Source organism: Sardina pilchardus, chromosome 8 (assembly GCF_963854185.1).
Source record: "Sardina pilchardus chromosome 8, fSarPil1.1, whole genome shotgun sequence".
Lineage (NCBI taxonomy): Eukaryota > Metazoa > Chordata > Actinopteri > Clupeiformes > Clupeidae > Sardina > Sardina pilchardus.
This window is the reverse complement of record NC_085001.1, coordinates 6,383,316-6,398,286: the sequence shown is the minus strand read 5'-3', so window position 1 is coordinate 6,398,286 and position 14,971 is coordinate 6,383,316. Positions and strand designations below refer to the sequence as shown.

The window sequence follows — 14,971 nt, the reverse complement described above, 5'->3', positions numbered from 1 at the left end:
CAGAGATTCACATACCGTTGTTTGTCTTTGATGCTAAGCTTCTGTGATAGAGGTCAGGAGAATGCGCACCAGTCGACAATCTACTCGTATTTAAGGGTTAGCCGACCAGACCTTATTTTCCACACAGTTGTCAAAATAGCCAGCCACATGAAACGTTGCACAACAGATTTTCTGACCCAAAACACAGACATCTGTGGCTTCATAGCTCAGTGGTTAGAGCACTGGTCTTGTAAACCAGGGGTCGTGAGTTCAATCCTCACTGGAGCCTAGAGCTTGTCTATGAGTTTTACAGCAAAGCCAATATCGACTACTTTGCCTGCATCGTCTTCTGTTCACCACCTTCTGTTTACAAGAGTCCCAGGCTGCTTCAAGGGTTCCAATAAAGCCTCTTGGGTCTACTAACTTCGGACGCCAGGCTCCATAGCTCAGTGGCAAGAGCACTGGTCTCGTAAACCAGGGGTCGCGAGTTCAATCCTCGCTGGAGCCTGTTTGACAGAGAACATCATTTGGCCGTGAAACTAACCTTCTGCGGTAAAGTTCGGCAAAAGAAACATTAGAAACTGCTCACCGATCAAACCTGCTTTTCGACACGCCTTCTCACACAGGGATCCATATGAAATGTGGCCCAACAGATTTTCTGACCCAAAGTCGCCATATCTGTGGCTTCATAGCTCAGTGGTTAGAGCACTGGTCTTGTAAACCAGGGGTCGTGAGTTCAATCCTCACTGGAGCCTGCACCCTGCATAGCAGCTTATCAGCAAAGCTGACATGAACAACTTTCCTTGGATCCTCTGGTTTTCGCCGCCTTGTATAGACAAGAATCCCGATAAATTCAAAGCTTCCTATAAAGTGTATTAAGTCAACCTACCTTCTGGGGTTGTGAAATCTGTGCCTTCTTTAAAGCTACTTGCACATTAGCATGCGGGAAAGGCACTACAAATTCACCGTAGAAAATGCATTTTTGGTTGATGGTGCTTTGGGGCGCAGATAGCTGTTAAGGTTTATTTTTTTCCGTCAATTGCTCTTTGTATCATGAAAGGACAGGCACAGGCAACATTTCTGGATGAAACACTGAATACTCTCCATCGTACAAGGCTCCATAGCTCAGTGGCAAGAGCACTGGTCTCGTAAACCAGGGGTCGCGAGTTCAATCCTCGCTGGAGCCTATTTCTTGGTCTATGGCACAGAGATTCAATTCTCACATACCATCGTTTGTCTTTGATGCTAAGCTGCCGTGATAGAGGTCAGGAGAATGCGCACCTGTCGACAATCTACCTGTATTTAATGGATTCGCTGATCAGACCTCATTTTCCACACAGCCGTCAAAATAGAGCCACATGAAATGTCGCACGACAGATTTTCCGAGCCAAAACCTCAAAACATGTGGCTTCATAGCTCAGTGGTTATATTCAAAACATGTGGCTTCATAGCTCAGTGGTTAGAGCACTGGTCTTGTAAACCAGGGGTCGTGAGTTCAATTCTCACTGGAGCCTAGACCCTGTCAGAGACTTTTACAGCAAAGCTGATTACGAACTACTTGGCCTACATCTTCTTCTGTTTACACCAGTCCCCGTTGCTTCAAGGGTTCCAATGAAGGATGTTGGGTCTACCTTCTTCCAACGCCAGACTCCATAGCTCAGTGGCAAGAGCACTGGTCTCGTAAACCAGGGGTCGCGAGTTCAATCCTCGCTGGAGCCTGTTTCTTGGTCTTTGGCACAGAGATTCACATACCGTTGTTTGTCTTTGATGCTAAGCTTCTGTGATAGAGGTCAGGAGAATGCGCACCAGTCGACAATCTACTCGTATTTAAGGGTTAGCCGACCAGACCTTATTTTCCACACAGTTGTCAAAATAGCCAGCCACATGAAACGTTGCACAACAGATTTTCTGACCCAAAACACAGACATCTGTGGCTTCATAGCTCAGTGGTTAGAGCACTGGTCTTGTAAACCAGGGGTCGTGAGTTCAATCCTCACTGGAGCCTAGAGCTTGTCTATGAGTTTTACAGCAAAGCCAATATCGACTACTTTGCCTGCATCGTCTTCTGTTCACCACCTTCTGTTTACAAGAGTCCCAGGCTGCTTCAAGGGTTCCAATAAAGCCTCTTGGGTCTACTAACTTCGGACGCCAGGCTCCATAGCTCAGTGGCAAGAGCACTGGTCTCGTAAACCAGGGGTCGCGAGTTCAATCCTCGCTGGAGCCTGTTTGACAGAGAACATCATTTGGCCGTGAAACTAACCTTCTGCGGTAAAGTTCGGCAAAAGAAACATTAGAAACTGCTCACCGATCAAACCTGCTTTTCGACACGCCTTCTCACACAGGGATCCATATGAAATGTGGCCCAACAGATTTTCTGACCCAAAGTCGCCATATCTGTGGCTTCATAGCTCAGTGGTTAGAGCACTGGTCTTGTAAACCAGGGGTCGTGAGTTCAATCCTCACTGGAGCCTGCACCCTGCATAGCAGCTTATCAGCAAAGCTGACATGAACAACTTTCCTTGGATCCTCTGGTTTTCGCCGCCTTGTATAGACAAGAATCCCGATAAATTCAAAGCTTCCTATAAAGTGTATTAAGTCAACCTACCTTCTGGGGTTGTGAAATCTGTGCCTTCTTTAAAGCTACTTGCACATTAGCATGCGGGAAAGGCACTACAAATTCACCGTAGAAAATGCATTTTTGGTTGATGGTGCTTTGGGGCGCAGATAGCTGTTAAGGTTTATTTTTTTCCGTCAATTGCTCTTTGTATCATGAAAGGACAGGCACAGGCAACATTTCTGGATGAAACACTGAATACTCTCCATCGTACAAGGCTCCATAGCTCAGTGGCAAGAGCACTGGTCTCGTAAACCAGGGGTCGCGAGTTCAATCCTCGCTGGAGCCTATTTCTTGGTCTATGGCACAGAGATTCAATTCTCACATACCATCGTTTGTCTTTGATGCTAAGCTGCCGTGATAGAGGTCAGGAGAATGCGCACCTGTCGACAATCTACCTGTATTTAATGGATTCGCTGATCAGACCTCATTTTCCACACAGCCGTCAAAATAGAGCCACATGAAATGTCGCACGACAGATTTTCCGAGCCAAAACCTCAAAACATGTGGCTTCATAGCTCAGTGGTTATATTCAAAACATGTGGCTTCATAGCTCAGTGGTTAGAGCACTGGTCTTGTAAACCAGGGGTCGTGAGTTCAATTCTCACTGGAGCCTAGACCCTGTCAGAGACTTTTACAGCAAAGCTGATTACGAACTACTTGGCCTACATCTTCTTCTGTTTACACCAGTCCCCGTTGCTTCAAGGGTTCCAATGAAGGATGTTGGGTCTACCTTCTTCCAACGCCAGACTCCATAGCTCAGTGGCAAGAGCACTGGTCTCGTAAACCAGGGGTCGCGAGTTCAATCCTCGCTGGAGCCTGTTTCTTGGTCTTTGGCACAGAGATTCACATACCGTTGTTTGTCTTTGATGCTAAGCTTCTGTGATAGAGGTCAGGAGAATGCGCACCAGTCAACAATCTACTCGTATTTAAGGGTTAGCCGACCAGACCTTATTTTCCACACAGTTGTCAAAATAGCCAGCCACATGAAACGTTGCACAACAGATTTTCTGACCCAAAACACAGACATCTGTGGCTTCATAGCTCAGTGGTTAGAGCACTGGTCTTGTAAACCAGGGGTCGTGAGTTCAATCCTCACTGGAGCCTAGAGCTTGTCTATGAGTTTTACAGCAAAGCCAATATCGACTACTTTGCCTGCATCGTCTTCTGTTCACCACCTTCTGTTTACAAGAGTCCCAGGCTGCTTCAAGGGTTCCAATAAAGCCTCTTGGGTCTACTAACTTCGGACGCCAGGCTCCATAGCTCAGTGGCAAGAGCACTGGTCTCGTAAACCAGGGGTCGCGAGTTCAATCCTCGCTGGAGCCTGTTTGACAGAGAACATCATTTGGCCGTGAAACTAACCTTCTGCGGTAAAGTTCGGCAAAAGAAACATTAGAAACTGCTCACCGATCAAACCTGCTTTTCGACACGCCTTCTCACACAGGGATCCATATGAAATGTGGCCCAACAGATTTTCTGACCCAAAGTCGCCATATCTGTGGCTTCATAGCTCAGTGGTTAGAGCACTGGTCTTGTAAACCAGGGGTCGTGAGTTCAATCCTCACTGGAGCCTGCACCCTGCATAGCAGCTTATCAGCAAAGCTGACATGAACAACTTTCCTTGGATCCTCTGGTTTTCGCCGCCTTGTATAGACAAGAATCCCGATAAATTCAAAGCTTCCTATAAAGTGTATTAAGTCAACCTACCTTCTGGGGTTGTGAAATCTGTGCCTTCTTTAAAGCTACTTGCACATTAGCATGCGGGAAAGGCACTACAAATTCACCGTAGAAAATGCATTTTTGGTTGATGGTGCTTTGGGGCGCAGATAGCTGTTAAGGTTTATTTTTTTCCGCCAATTGCTCTTTGTATCATGAAAGGACAGGCACAGGCAACATTTCTGGATGAAACACTGAATACTCTCCATCGTACAAGGCTCCATAGCTCAGTGGCAAGAGCACTGGTCTCGTAAACCAGGGGTCGCGAGTTCAATCCTCGCTGGAGCCTATTTCTTGGTCTATGGCACAGAGATTCAATTCTCACATACCATCGTTTGTCTTTGATGCTAAGCTGCCGTGATAGAGGTCAGGAGAATGCGCACCTGTCGACAATCTACCTGTATTTAATGGATTCGCTGATCAGACCTCATTTTCCACACAGCCGTCAAAATAGAGCCACATGAAATGTCGCACGACAGATTTTCCGAGCCAAAACCTCAAAACATGTGGCTTCATAGCTCAGTGGTTATATTCAAAACATGTGGCTTCATAGCTCAGTGGTTAGAGCACTGGTCTTGTAAACCAGGGGTCGTGAGTTCAATTCTCACTGGAGCCTAGACCCTGTCAGAGACTTTTACAGCAAAGCTGATTACGAACTACTTGGCCTACATCTTCTTCTGTTTACACCAGTCCCCGTTGCTTCAAGGGTTCCAATGAAGGATGTTGGGTCTACCTTCTTCCAACGCCAGGCTCCATAGCTCAGTGGCAAGAGCACTGGTCTCGTAAACCAGGGGTCGCGAGTTCAATCCTCGCTGGAGCCTGTTTCTTGGTCTTTGGCACAGAGATTCACATACCGTTGTTTGTCTTTGATGCTAAGCTTCTGTGATAGAGGTCAGGAGAATGCGCACCAGTCGACAATCTACTCGTATTTAAGGGTTAGCCGACCAGACCTTATTTTCCACACAGTTGTCAAAATAGCCAGCCACATGAAACGTTGCACAACAGATTTTCTGACCCAAAACACAGACATCTGGGGCTTCATAGCTCAGTGGTTAGAGCACTGGTCTTGTAAACCAGGGGTCGTGAGTTCAATCCTCACTGGAGCCTAGATCTTGTCTATGAGTTTTACAGCAAAGCCAATATCGACTACTTTGCCTGCATCGTCTTCTGTTCACCACCTTCTGTTTACAAGAGTCCCAGGCTGCTTCAAGGGTTCCAATAAAGCCTCTTGGGTCTACTAACTTCGGACGCCAGGCTCCATAGCTCAGTGGCAAGAGCACTGGTCTCGTAAACCAGGGGTCGCGAGTTCAATCCTCGCTGGAGCCTGTTTGACAGAGAACATCATTTGGCCGTGAAACTAACCTTCTGCGGTAAAGTTCGGCAAAAGAAACATTAGAAACTGCTCACCGATCAAACCTGCTTTTCGACACGCCTTCTCACACAGGGATCCATATGAAATGTGGCCCAACAGATTTTCTGACCCAAAGTCGCCCTATCTGTGGCTTCATAGCTCAGTGGTTAGAGCACTGGTCTTGTAAACCAGGGGTCGTGAGTTCAATCCTCACTGGAGCCTGCACCCTGCATAGCAGCTTATCAGCAAAGCTGACATGAACAACTTTGCTTGGATCCTCTGGTTTTCGCCGCCTTGTATAGACAAGAATCCCGATAAATTCAAAGCTTCCTATAAAGTGTATTAAGTCAACCTACCTTCTGGGGTTGTGAAATCTGTGCCTTCTTTAAAGCTACTTGCACATTAGCATGCGGGAAAGGCACTACAAATTCACCGTAGAAAATGCATTTTTGGTTGATGGTGCTTTGGGGCGCAGATAGCTGTTAAGGTTTATTTTTTTCCGTCAATTGCTCTTTGTATCATGAAAGGACAGGCACAGGCAACATTTCTGGATGAAACACTGAATACTCTCCATCGTACAAGGCTCCATAGCTCAGTGGCAAGAGCACTGGTCTCGTAAACCAGGGGTCGCGAGTTCAATCCTCGCTGGAGCCTATTTCTTGGTCTATGGCACAGAGATTCAATTCTCACATACCATCGTTTGTCTTTGATGCTAAGCTGCCGTGATAGAGGTCAGGAGAATGCGCACCTGTCGACAATCTACCTGTATTTAATGGATTCGCTGATCAGACCTCATTTTCCACACAGCCGTCAAAATAGAGCCACATGAAATGTCGCAAGACAGATTTTCCGAGCCAAAACCTCAAAACATGTGGCTTCATAGCTCAGTGGTTATATTCAAAACATGTGGCTTCATAGCTCAGTGGTTAGAGCACTGGTCTTGTAAACCAGGGGTCGTGAGTTCAATTCTCACTGGAGCCTATAGACCCTGTCAGAGACTTTTACAGCAAAGCTGATTACGAACTACTTGGCCTACATCTTCTTCTGTTTACACCAGTCCCCGTTGCTTCAAGGGTTCCAATGAAGGATGTTGGGTCTACCTTCTTCCAACGCCAGGCTCCATAGCTCAGTGGCAAGAGCACTGGTCTCGTAAACCAGGGGTCGCGAGTTCAATCCTCGCTGGAGCCTGTTTCTTGGTCTTTGGCACAGAGATTCACATACCGTTGTTTGTCTTTGATGCTAAGCTTCTGTGATAGAGGTCAGGAGAATGCGCACCAGTCGACAATCTACTCGTATTTAAGGGTTAGCCGACCAGACCTTATTTTCCACACAGTTGTCAAAATAGCCAGCCACATGAAACGTTGCACAACAGATTTTCTGACCCAAAACACAGACATCTGTGGCTTCATAGCTCAGTGGTTAGAGCACTGGTCTTGTAAACCAGGGGTCGTGAGTTCAATCCTCACTGGAGCCTAGATCTTGTCTATGAGTTTTACAGCAAAGCCAATATCGACTACTTTGCCTGCATCGTCTTCTGTTCACCACCTTCTGTTTACAGGAGTCCCAGGCTGCTTCAAGGGTTCCAATAAAGCCTCTTGGGTCTACTAACTTCGGACGCCAGGCTCCATAGCTCAGTGGCAAGAGCACTGGTCTCGTAAACCAGGGGTCGCGAGTTCAATCCTCGCTGGAGCCTGTTTGACAGAGAACATCATTTGGCCGTGAAACTAACCTTCTGCGGTAAAGTTCGGCAAAAGAAACATTAGAAACTGCTCACCGATCAAACCTGCTTTTCGACACGCCTTCTCACACAGGGATCCATATGAAATGTGGCCCAACAGATTTTCTGACCCAAAGTCGCCCTATCTGTGGCTTCATAGCTCAGTGGTTAGAGCACTGGTCTTGTAAACCAGGGGTCGTGAGTTCAATCCTCACTGGAGCCTGCACCCTGCATAGCAGCTTATCAGCAAAGCTGACATGAACAACTTTGCTTGGATCCTCTGGTTTTCGCCGCCTTGTATAGACAAGAATCCCGATAAATTCAAAGCTTCCTATAAAGTGTATTAAGTCAACCTACCTTCTGGGGTTGTGAAATCTGTGCCTTCTTTAAAGCTACTTGCACATTAGCATGCGGGAAAGGCACTACAAATTCACCGTAGAAAATGCATTTTTGGTTGATGGTGCTTTGGGGCGCAGATAGCTGTTAAGGTTTATTTTTTTCCGTCAATTGCTCTTTGTATCATGAAGGGACAGGCACAGGCAACATTTCTGGATGAAACACTGAATACCCTCCATCGTACAAGGCTCCATAGCTCAGTGGCAAGAGCACTGGTCTCGTAAACCAGGGGTCGCGAGTTCAATCCTCGCTGGAGCCTGTTTGACAGAGAACATCATTTGGCCGTGAAACTAACCTTCTGCGGTAAAGTTCGGCAAAAGAAACATTAGAAACTGCTCACCGATCAAACCTGCTTTTTGACACGCCGTCTCACACAGGGATCCATATGAAATGTGGCCCAACAGATTTTAGCCATATCTGTGGCTTCATAGCTCAGTGGTTAGAGCACTGGTCTTGTAAACCAGGGGTCGTGAGTTCAATCCTCGCTGGAGCCTGTTTGTTGGTCTATGGCACAGAGATTCACATACCATCGTTTGTCTTTGATGCTAAGCTGCTGTGAAAGAGGTCAGGAGAATGCGCACCTGTCGACAATCTACCTGTATTTAATGGATTCGCTGATCAGACCTCATTTTCCACACAGCCGTCAAAATAGAGCCACATGAAATGTCGCACGACAGATTTTCTGAGCCAAAACCTCAAAACATGTGGCTTCATAGCTCAGTGGTTAGAGCACTGGTCTTGTAAACCAGGGGTAGTGAGTTCAATCCTCACTGGAGCCTGGACCCTGTCAAAGACTTTTACAGCAAAGCTACTTGAACTGCAGCTTCTTCTGTTTACACAAGTCACCGTTGCTTCAAGGGTTCCAATGAAGAATGTCGGGTCTACCTTTTTCCAACGCCAGGCTCCATAGCTCAGTGGCAAGAGCACTGGTCTCGTAAACCAGGGGTCGCGAGTTCAATCCTCGCTGGAGCCTTTTTGTTGGTCTATGGCACAGAGATTCAATTCTCACATACCATCGTTTGTCTTTGATGCTTAGCTGCCGTGATAGAGGTCAGGAGAATGCGCACCTGTCGACAATCTACCTGTATTTAATGGATTCGCTGATCAGACCTCATTTTCCACACAGCCGTCAAAATAGAGCCACATGAAATGTCGCACGACAGATTTTCTGAGCCAAAACCACAAAACATGTGGCTTCATAGCTCAGTGGTTAGAGCACTGGTCTTGTAAACCAGGGGTCGTGAGTTCAATCCTCACTGGAGCCTGGAGCCTGGCCCCTGTCAAAGAGTTTTACAGCAAAGCTACTTGAACTGCATCTTCTTCTGTTTACACAAGTCACCGTTGCTTCAAGGTTTCCAATGAAGAATGTCGGGTCTACCTTTTTCCAACGCCAGGCTCCATAGCTCAGTGGCAAGAGCACTGGTCTCGTAAACCAGGGGTCGTGAGTTCAATCCTCGCTGGAGCCTATTTCTTGGTCTTTGGCACAGAGATTCACATACCGTTGTTTGTCTTTGATGCTAAGCTTCTGTGATAGAGGTCAGGAGAATGCGCACCAGTCGACAATCTACTCGTATTTAAGGGTTAGCCGACCAGACCTTATTTTCCACACAGTTGTCAAAATAGCCAGCCACATGAAACGTTGCACAACAGATTTTCTGACCCAAAACACAGACATCTGTGGCTTCATAGCTCAGTGGTTAGAGCACTGGTCTTGTAAAGCAGGGGTCGTGAGTTCAATCCTCACTGGAGCCTAGAGCTTGTCTATGAGTTTTACAGCAAAGCCAATATCGACTACTTTGCCTGCATCGTCTTCTGTTCACCACCTTCTGTTTACAAGAGTCCCAGGCTGCTTCAAGGGTTCCAATAAAGCCTCTTGGGTGTACTAACTTCCGACGCCAGGCTCCATAGCTCAGTGGCAAGAGCACTGGGGCCTCATTTATAAAACTTTCTTACGCACAGATTTGACCTAAGACCGTGCGTACGCTCAAATCCATGCCAACGCTCAGATTTATAAAGACCGTCTTTGACGTGGAAAAGTGCTTATCTCCACGTCAGGTTCCAACCTGACGTACGACCATTTCCTTGTGGTAGTGCTAGGGTACTGCAAGTAATCTGAGGTCCAAATGCGATGAATTCTCAACATTCCAAGAAGACCAACGATCTCATGTAGTTCTCTACCATATGCATGATCAATATCAGCAGAAGTTGTAAGTAGTAAGTATAGAAGTTAAAGTTTTAACTAATTCTTAAAGGTTGGAAAAGGAAAGTGAAAAAATCCTATAATATTGTAGTGGAGGCTAAAAGTGGAGGCTAAAAGTAAGTAAACGCAGTTTATTCACCCCAGGCATTTCAAAAATAGAGTTTATCAACCTCTCCAAAGACGTATTCACCTATTTCAACTTTTAACAATGAAAAAGCACACTGCATTATCTGCATTCACAATATGAACACTCATCAACACTCTAAGAACCATTTAATCCACCAATCTTGAATTTCCCCTTGGGGATCAATAAAGTATCTATCTATCTATCTATCTATCTAGCCTATCTATCTATCTATCTATTTTATAAACACTTGATAATATCCTCTACCATAATCAAACATATTCTGAATGCGTTATGAAACGGCGCATTACCGTGATCACAGAATTCATGGATTACCCACTTCTTATTTTACTACTACACCTGTGTCATGCCTAGGCTATATCTTATCTATTTCATAGCATTCAAAAAAGCAGGCAGGCCATAGAGTCATCTATATATTTAATGTTCCCATCGATATTGACCATAAAGTGTCCATTTACGCTTGTTTAGAAGAGGGAAATATGACTTGCGTTCATGATATTCCAAGCTCCACAACAGAAAGATTTATATTATAATGTAGGCTATATATGGACAGGCATTTTTCAGCATCTATACATCGCAAATAGACATAATCTATAGATAGATAGATAGATAGATAGATAGATAGATAGATAGATAGATAGATATTGTATTGATCCCCAAGGGGAAATTCAAGAATTTGGTGTTAACATTCCATTCTCACGGTAATTGCATTGTTGCCTTTATCAAACGCACGCACAGGAGCATTACCGTGATCACAGAATTCATGGGTTACCCACTTTATATTAAAATAGGCCTATATAAAGGTAAATAGACATAATCTATCCTCTGAAAAGCAGAGTTTTGCATCTTCATAATTGCGGCCGAGTTGGAAGGAGTTATAGCACGCGTCTGATTGCATAGCCTGTGTCTGATGGCAGTTCCCAAGACCAGATGGCAATACGTGGATAATAACAATTAGGGTAGTACAGGCTAAAATATAAAAATATATAAAGGTAGGCCTAAAGGTCACTGGACATTCTTGAAAGTAAACAGTCGCTGACATCGATATTGCTTGAATCCCGACGCGCAGAATGAATGAAGAATGACCGGTGAACTACTTATACTATTCGCTATACAGTAAAAACATAGCCTATCCATAAACGTTCGGTCTACATGACATACAGTATCTCGCTTATAATGTAGTCCGCCGTAGGCTACATGGGCAGTATCTAACCCTGGGTCATATTGGAAACGCCATACTGTACCATAACGTAAAGGCCTAAATTAGTATGATGTACTGTAGGTATTTCCGTCATAAGGTAGCCTACTATGTTCTATTACCAAAGTAAACCTACTACATTTGCCACACATTGCCTACTACATTACTGCAAGCAGAAGGAATAAAAGCAAGCAGAGGACAATGGACATGGATGCATATTTCTTTCCAGAAAGCCCTGCTTAGAAAATTATAATTAGTTATTTTCGAACTAACAGCGCATAAACATAGGTTAACATCAGATGGCATAGGCTAGGCCTTTACAGTTTTCAATATATGTATTTTAGGTACAACTCAGCCATTGATTGCATTAAAGCCTATGCTAATGATATTGATGAGGGGGCGTGTACAAGGCGGAGACCTAAAATCACCCGGCTGCGCACAAATTCACGTTCATTTGCGATTTATAATGGCCACATCTGCAAGAGTGGCGTACGCACGTTTTTTTGTGCGTACGTTCGTTTTCTCTGAATCACACGTACGATCATATCAGAAATGATCTAAGATCAAATGAACAATGGTTTCTACGGTTTCTATGGTTTCTACGTGTTTCTACGCAACACTTTTATAAATGAGGCCCCTTTAATTTAAAGAGCTGTAGATTCCATTTATATATTATTTGCTACATGCATTTACTCGCAAACAGCAGAATGTCTGCCTAATACCATATGGATGTCATTTAAATTATGGTGGCCTTATAATTAATAACATAGCCTACTCGTTGTTTGCTTCTTTTTTGACAGATGTTTGATGAATAGGCTGCTGTTAGGCTAGTTAATTGGAAGTGGAGGGGACATTTTTCGAAGGTGTTTTCAACTAATTCGGCTTTTAAGACAAATTAAGATATGCGGTGGCAAAGCGCTTCCTTAATGACGTTGCGTGCCGAGACAAGGAAGCTCTCACACACGTGGGTGCATACGTACATTTGCATCCAGTTGATCTGCCACACCTACTCCCGCTATGTAACAGAAATAATCATGATCCCCCATCCAAAAAAGTAAAACTTTACCTCGTTGTTAGTCTATCAAAAGTGGTTATTCACTTTGTGTGCAAGACGCTATTTTTCGCGTCTTTTTTATTCCAACCGTGAGTTATTTGGGGGAGAAACGAGTATGCGCACACATACCGGATAACTTACACCTGGCTTGATGAATCCGTGTCGGCTCATCCTGGATTGGTCTTTGTGCAACCAATTAAGCCGGTATGCTCTTGTTTTGGATTCATTGAGCGCAGCTCAGTAACTTATCCCGGATATCTTAATTCTGCTTTTGTGCAACGGGCCCCAGGGGCCTATATCACAAAACCAGAGTAAGTAGATCCAAGATAAGTGACGACACACGCGGTTGACCAAGCCTGGTCAAAGTAAACATGCAAAACACGTTTCACTAATGCTGAGCGCAGATGAGTTGATGCGGCTAGGTCAAGCCAGGTGTAAGTTATTCGGTAGGCTATGTGTGCGCGTTCTCGTTTCTCCCCCAAATAACTCACGGTTGGAATAAAAAAGACACGAAAAATAGCGTCTTGCACACAAAGTGAACAACCGCTTTTGATATAGACTAACAACGAGGTAAAGTTGTACTTTTTTGGATGGGAATCATGATTATTTCTGTTACATAGCGGGAGTAGGTGTGGCAGACCAAGTGAATGCAAATGTACGTATGCACCCACGTGTGAGAGCTTCCTTGTCTCGGCACACAACGTCATTAAGAAAGCGCTTTGCCACCGCAAAGATGCACACAGTATGACTATATATATCTTAATTTGTCGAATTAGTTGAAAACACCTTTGAAAAATGTCCCCTCCACTTCCAATAAACTACTAGGCTATTCATCAAACGTCCGTCAAAAAATAAGCAAACAACGAGTATGTTATTAATTATAAGGCCACCATAATTTAAATAACATCCATATGGTATTAGGCAGACATTCTGCTGTGTTTTGCGAGTAAATGCAAGTAGCAAATAATATATAAATGGAATACAGCTCTTTGAAAAAATCGCATGGAGGTCTGATTTGAATGACAGCTAGCAGAACCAATCAGATAATGTAATTACCATTAGAATTAACTTAGCTTGGCTGTTAGCCTGGTCGGGAGCAGGCTAGCTTCCAAGTATAAATTCCAATGGTAACTTATATGTGATCTCTTCTGTGAAACCAAGTCAAGGCTATGTTCATCCAGGATAACCCAGTAAGCCTGTCTAAATCCCCTATCTTGGTTTTGTGAAATACCCCCCTGGTGTCGCTAGTTCAATCCTTGCTGGATCCTGTTTGATGGTCTTTGGCACAGAGATTTGTATACCATCGTTTGTCTTTGATGCTAAGCTTGTGTGGTAAAGGATCACTGCTGGCACTCAGCCAGATTTGGGCCGACTGCTTGCTATCTGGCGATATTCAAGATGGCAGCGCCCATAAAGTTCGCGCTGGATGAGTGTATACTGGACTTCAGAAAACAAATATATCCTCTGGTGGTAGTCTCCACCCTCAGAGGACCAGAATGGGACGTTCAATACATATTTGCACAAATAATGGGATCATGGTGATTGTAGCAAAAAATGAATGCTAAAAAGAAGCCACATCTCTGACGGATCTGACTCCTTATAGATCCTTTACCTTGAATGATGCACTTTTTGTTTGAACCTCCAACACTATGGCATAGGCTTACCTGCCGTCTAGCCTATTAAATGCGTGTGTTTGTGTCAAAGAAACACTCTATCAATGACATTTTAGTCAACATCTATTCTAATCTATGTTGCTCTAATCTATTGGATTTTAGGCATTCGGTTTAGACTTCATGTTGGCAGTGATTTAATAATAATTAAAATTATGATTACATTTCAATAATCATAATGGGCCAGTTGTTCAAAGGTAATCTGATCGGATTTTGGTTATCGGATTGGATCAAATCTGGAAAATGGGTTGTTCAAAAGGGAAAGAAGGATTCTGAATTTGGATCAGATCACGTAATCCAATCCTAGTTTGAAAATGGATCAAACCTTCAGTTTGTGTCATCCTTGTGAGCAGGATTTGGATAACTTTGATCCAAAAAACCAGGATTACCCTGATCCCAACAAGGGGTAGGATTTCAAGGTGGATTTCAAGAAGAAAATGTACTAAAACTTTAAAATTGATCAAATAATACATTTGTATCATTTACTGTAGCCTATACTTTCATTTATATTTTGCACTTGAATTTGTCAAGTTCAACCGTTACAGTGATAAAGTAGACATAGGCTACCAATACAGCCTTTCAGTATAATAAACTAAAAATAAAAATGATCTTATCCACATTAAATAAACCCCCAAACAGATTTTAATAACAAACAAAAATAACATAATATCTGTCACTGTCATTCATCACTGTAGGCCTATATTAATGTCAAAGAAACAATCATCAGATATGAACCTCGATGCAGTTTCGAAAAATTGCATCCCTGACTACTCTAAAAGCAGGGCTTGAAAATGTGGGTCTCTTCTTCTCAGATGAAGAACCATGAACATTATTTTGTTAACTATTGGAATTTTTTTTAACATGTTTTCAATATCCGCAATGCATTTTTTAATGTGTATTTCTTTTTTCTTTGTTGTGGCTCAGGTGAGGG

General features: G+C 43.9%; 34 non-coding genes across 34 annotated transcripts; all 34 read left to right on the top strand.

Moving 5' to 3' along the window:
- The first annotated feature begins 195 nt into the window (after positions 1–195).
- trnat-ugu (transfer RNA threonine (anticodon UGU)) lies at positions 196–268 on the top strand. Its single transcript has one exon. It is a non-coding gene; the product is annotated as a tRNA-Thr (tRNA).
- A 146-nt stretch (positions 269–414) lies between these two features.
- Positions 415–487, top strand: trnat-cgu (transfer RNA threonine (anticodon CGU)). Its single transcript has one exon. It is a non-coding gene; the product is annotated as a tRNA-Thr (tRNA).
- A 174-nt stretch (positions 488–661) lies between these two features.
- trnat-ugu (transfer RNA threonine (anticodon UGU)) lies at positions 662–734 on the top strand. Its single transcript has one exon. It is a non-coding gene; the product is annotated as a tRNA-Thr (tRNA).
- A 359-nt stretch (positions 735–1,093) lies between these two features.
- Positions 1,094–1,166, top strand: trnat-cgu (transfer RNA threonine (anticodon CGU)). The gene has a single exon. It is a non-coding gene; the product is annotated as a tRNA-Thr (tRNA).
- Positions 1,167–1,420: 254 nt separating this feature from the next.
- Positions 1,421–1,493, top strand: trnat-ugu (transfer RNA threonine (anticodon UGU)). The gene has a single exon. It is a non-coding gene; the product is annotated as a tRNA-Thr (tRNA).
- Positions 1,494–1,625: 132 nt separating this feature from the next.
- trnat-cgu (transfer RNA threonine (anticodon CGU)) lies at positions 1,626–1,698 on the top strand. The gene has a single exon. It is a non-coding gene; the product is annotated as a tRNA-Thr (tRNA).
- A 213-nt stretch (positions 1,699–1,911) lies between these two features.
- On the top strand, positions 1,912–1,984 carry trnat-ugu (transfer RNA threonine (anticodon UGU)). Its single transcript has one exon. It is a non-coding gene; the product is annotated as a tRNA-Thr (tRNA).
- A 146-nt stretch (positions 1,985–2,130) lies between these two features.
- trnat-cgu (transfer RNA threonine (anticodon CGU)) lies at positions 2,131–2,203 on the top strand. The gene has a single exon. It is a non-coding gene; the product is annotated as a tRNA-Thr (tRNA).
- A 174-nt stretch (positions 2,204–2,377) lies between these two features.
- trnat-ugu (transfer RNA threonine (anticodon UGU)) lies at positions 2,378–2,450 on the top strand. The gene has a single exon. It is a non-coding gene; the product is annotated as a tRNA-Thr (tRNA).
- A 359-nt stretch (positions 2,451–2,809) lies between these two features.
- On the top strand, positions 2,810–2,882 carry trnat-cgu (transfer RNA threonine (anticodon CGU)). The gene has a single exon. It is a non-coding gene; the product is annotated as a tRNA-Thr (tRNA).
- Positions 2,883–3,136: 254 nt separating this feature from the next.
- Positions 3,137–3,209, top strand: trnat-ugu (transfer RNA threonine (anticodon UGU)). Its single transcript has one exon. It is a non-coding gene; the product is annotated as a tRNA-Thr (tRNA).
- A 132-nt stretch (positions 3,210–3,341) lies between these two features.
- trnat-cgu (transfer RNA threonine (anticodon CGU)) lies at positions 3,342–3,414 on the top strand. The gene has a single exon. It is a non-coding gene; the product is annotated as a tRNA-Thr (tRNA).
- A 213-nt stretch (positions 3,415–3,627) lies between these two features.
- trnat-ugu (transfer RNA threonine (anticodon UGU)) lies at positions 3,628–3,700 on the top strand. The gene has a single exon. It is a non-coding gene; the product is annotated as a tRNA-Thr (tRNA).
- A 146-nt stretch (positions 3,701–3,846) lies between these two features.
- On the top strand, positions 3,847–3,919 carry trnat-cgu (transfer RNA threonine (anticodon CGU)). The gene has a single exon. It is a non-coding gene; the product is annotated as a tRNA-Thr (tRNA).
- A 174-nt stretch (positions 3,920–4,093) lies between these two features.
- On the top strand, positions 4,094–4,166 carry trnat-ugu (transfer RNA threonine (anticodon UGU)). Its single transcript has one exon. It is a non-coding gene; the product is annotated as a tRNA-Thr (tRNA).
- A 359-nt stretch (positions 4,167–4,525) lies between these two features.
- On the top strand, positions 4,526–4,598 carry trnat-cgu (transfer RNA threonine (anticodon CGU)). The gene has a single exon. It is a non-coding gene; the product is annotated as a tRNA-Thr (tRNA).
- Positions 4,599–4,852: 254 nt separating this feature from the next.
- Positions 4,853–4,925, top strand: trnat-ugu (transfer RNA threonine (anticodon UGU)). Its single transcript has one exon. It is a non-coding gene; the product is annotated as a tRNA-Thr (tRNA).
- A 132-nt stretch (positions 4,926–5,057) lies between these two features.
- On the top strand, positions 5,058–5,130 carry trnat-cgu (transfer RNA threonine (anticodon CGU)). The gene has a single exon. It is a non-coding gene; the product is annotated as a tRNA-Thr (tRNA).
- A 213-nt stretch (positions 5,131–5,343) lies between these two features.
- On the top strand, positions 5,344–5,416 carry trnat-ugu (transfer RNA threonine (anticodon UGU)). The gene has a single exon. It is a non-coding gene; the product is annotated as a tRNA-Thr (tRNA).
- Positions 5,417–5,562: 146 nt separating this feature from the next.
- trnat-cgu (transfer RNA threonine (anticodon CGU)) lies at positions 5,563–5,635 on the top strand. The gene has a single exon. It is a non-coding gene; the product is annotated as a tRNA-Thr (tRNA).
- A 174-nt stretch (positions 5,636–5,809) lies between these two features.
- trnat-ugu (transfer RNA threonine (anticodon UGU)) lies at positions 5,810–5,882 on the top strand. The gene has a single exon. It is a non-coding gene; the product is annotated as a tRNA-Thr (tRNA).
- Positions 5,883–6,241: 359 nt separating this feature from the next.
- Positions 6,242–6,314, top strand: trnat-cgu (transfer RNA threonine (anticodon CGU)). Its single transcript has one exon. It is a non-coding gene; the product is annotated as a tRNA-Thr (tRNA).
- Positions 6,315–6,568: 254 nt separating this feature from the next.
- On the top strand, positions 6,569–6,641 carry trnat-ugu (transfer RNA threonine (anticodon UGU)). The gene has a single exon. It is a non-coding gene; the product is annotated as a tRNA-Thr (tRNA).
- Positions 6,642–6,775: 134 nt separating this feature from the next.
- trnat-cgu (transfer RNA threonine (anticodon CGU)) lies at positions 6,776–6,848 on the top strand. Its single transcript has one exon. It is a non-coding gene; the product is annotated as a tRNA-Thr (tRNA).
- Positions 6,849–7,061: 213 nt separating this feature from the next.
- Positions 7,062–7,134, top strand: trnat-ugu (transfer RNA threonine (anticodon UGU)). Its single transcript has one exon. It is a non-coding gene; the product is annotated as a tRNA-Thr (tRNA).
- Positions 7,135–7,280: 146 nt separating this feature from the next.
- Positions 7,281–7,353, top strand: trnat-cgu (transfer RNA threonine (anticodon CGU)). Its single transcript has one exon. It is a non-coding gene; the product is annotated as a tRNA-Thr (tRNA).
- Positions 7,354–7,527: 174 nt separating this feature from the next.
- Positions 7,528–7,600, top strand: trnat-ugu (transfer RNA threonine (anticodon UGU)). Its single transcript has one exon. It is a non-coding gene; the product is annotated as a tRNA-Thr (tRNA).
- A 359-nt stretch (positions 7,601–7,959) lies between these two features.
- trnat-cgu (transfer RNA threonine (anticodon CGU)) lies at positions 7,960–8,032 on the top strand. Its single transcript has one exon. It is a non-coding gene; the product is annotated as a tRNA-Thr (tRNA).
- Positions 8,033–8,194: 162 nt separating this feature from the next.
- On the top strand, positions 8,195–8,267 carry trnat-ugu (transfer RNA threonine (anticodon UGU)). Its single transcript has one exon. It is a non-coding gene; the product is annotated as a tRNA-Thr (tRNA).
- Positions 8,268–8,479: 212 nt separating this feature from the next.
- On the top strand, positions 8,480–8,552 carry trnat-ugu (transfer RNA threonine (anticodon UGU)). Its single transcript has one exon. It is a non-coding gene; the product is annotated as a tRNA-Thr (tRNA).
- Positions 8,553–8,673: 121 nt separating this feature from the next.
- On the top strand, positions 8,674–8,746 carry trnat-cgu (transfer RNA threonine (anticodon CGU)). Its single transcript has one exon. It is a non-coding gene; the product is annotated as a tRNA-Thr (tRNA).
- Positions 8,747–8,965: 219 nt separating this feature from the next.
- Positions 8,966–9,038, top strand: trnat-ugu (transfer RNA threonine (anticodon UGU)). The gene has a single exon. It is a non-coding gene; the product is annotated as a tRNA-Thr (tRNA).
- Positions 9,039–9,166: 128 nt separating this feature from the next.
- trnat-cgu (transfer RNA threonine (anticodon CGU)) lies at positions 9,167–9,239 on the top strand. The gene has a single exon. It is a non-coding gene; the product is annotated as a tRNA-Thr (tRNA).
- A 213-nt stretch (positions 9,240–9,452) lies between these two features.
- trnat-ugu (transfer RNA threonine (anticodon UGU)) lies at positions 9,453–9,525 on the top strand. Its single transcript has one exon. It is a non-coding gene; the product is annotated as a tRNA-Thr (tRNA).
- The last annotated feature ends 5,446 nt before the right edge of the window (positions 9,526–14,971 follow it).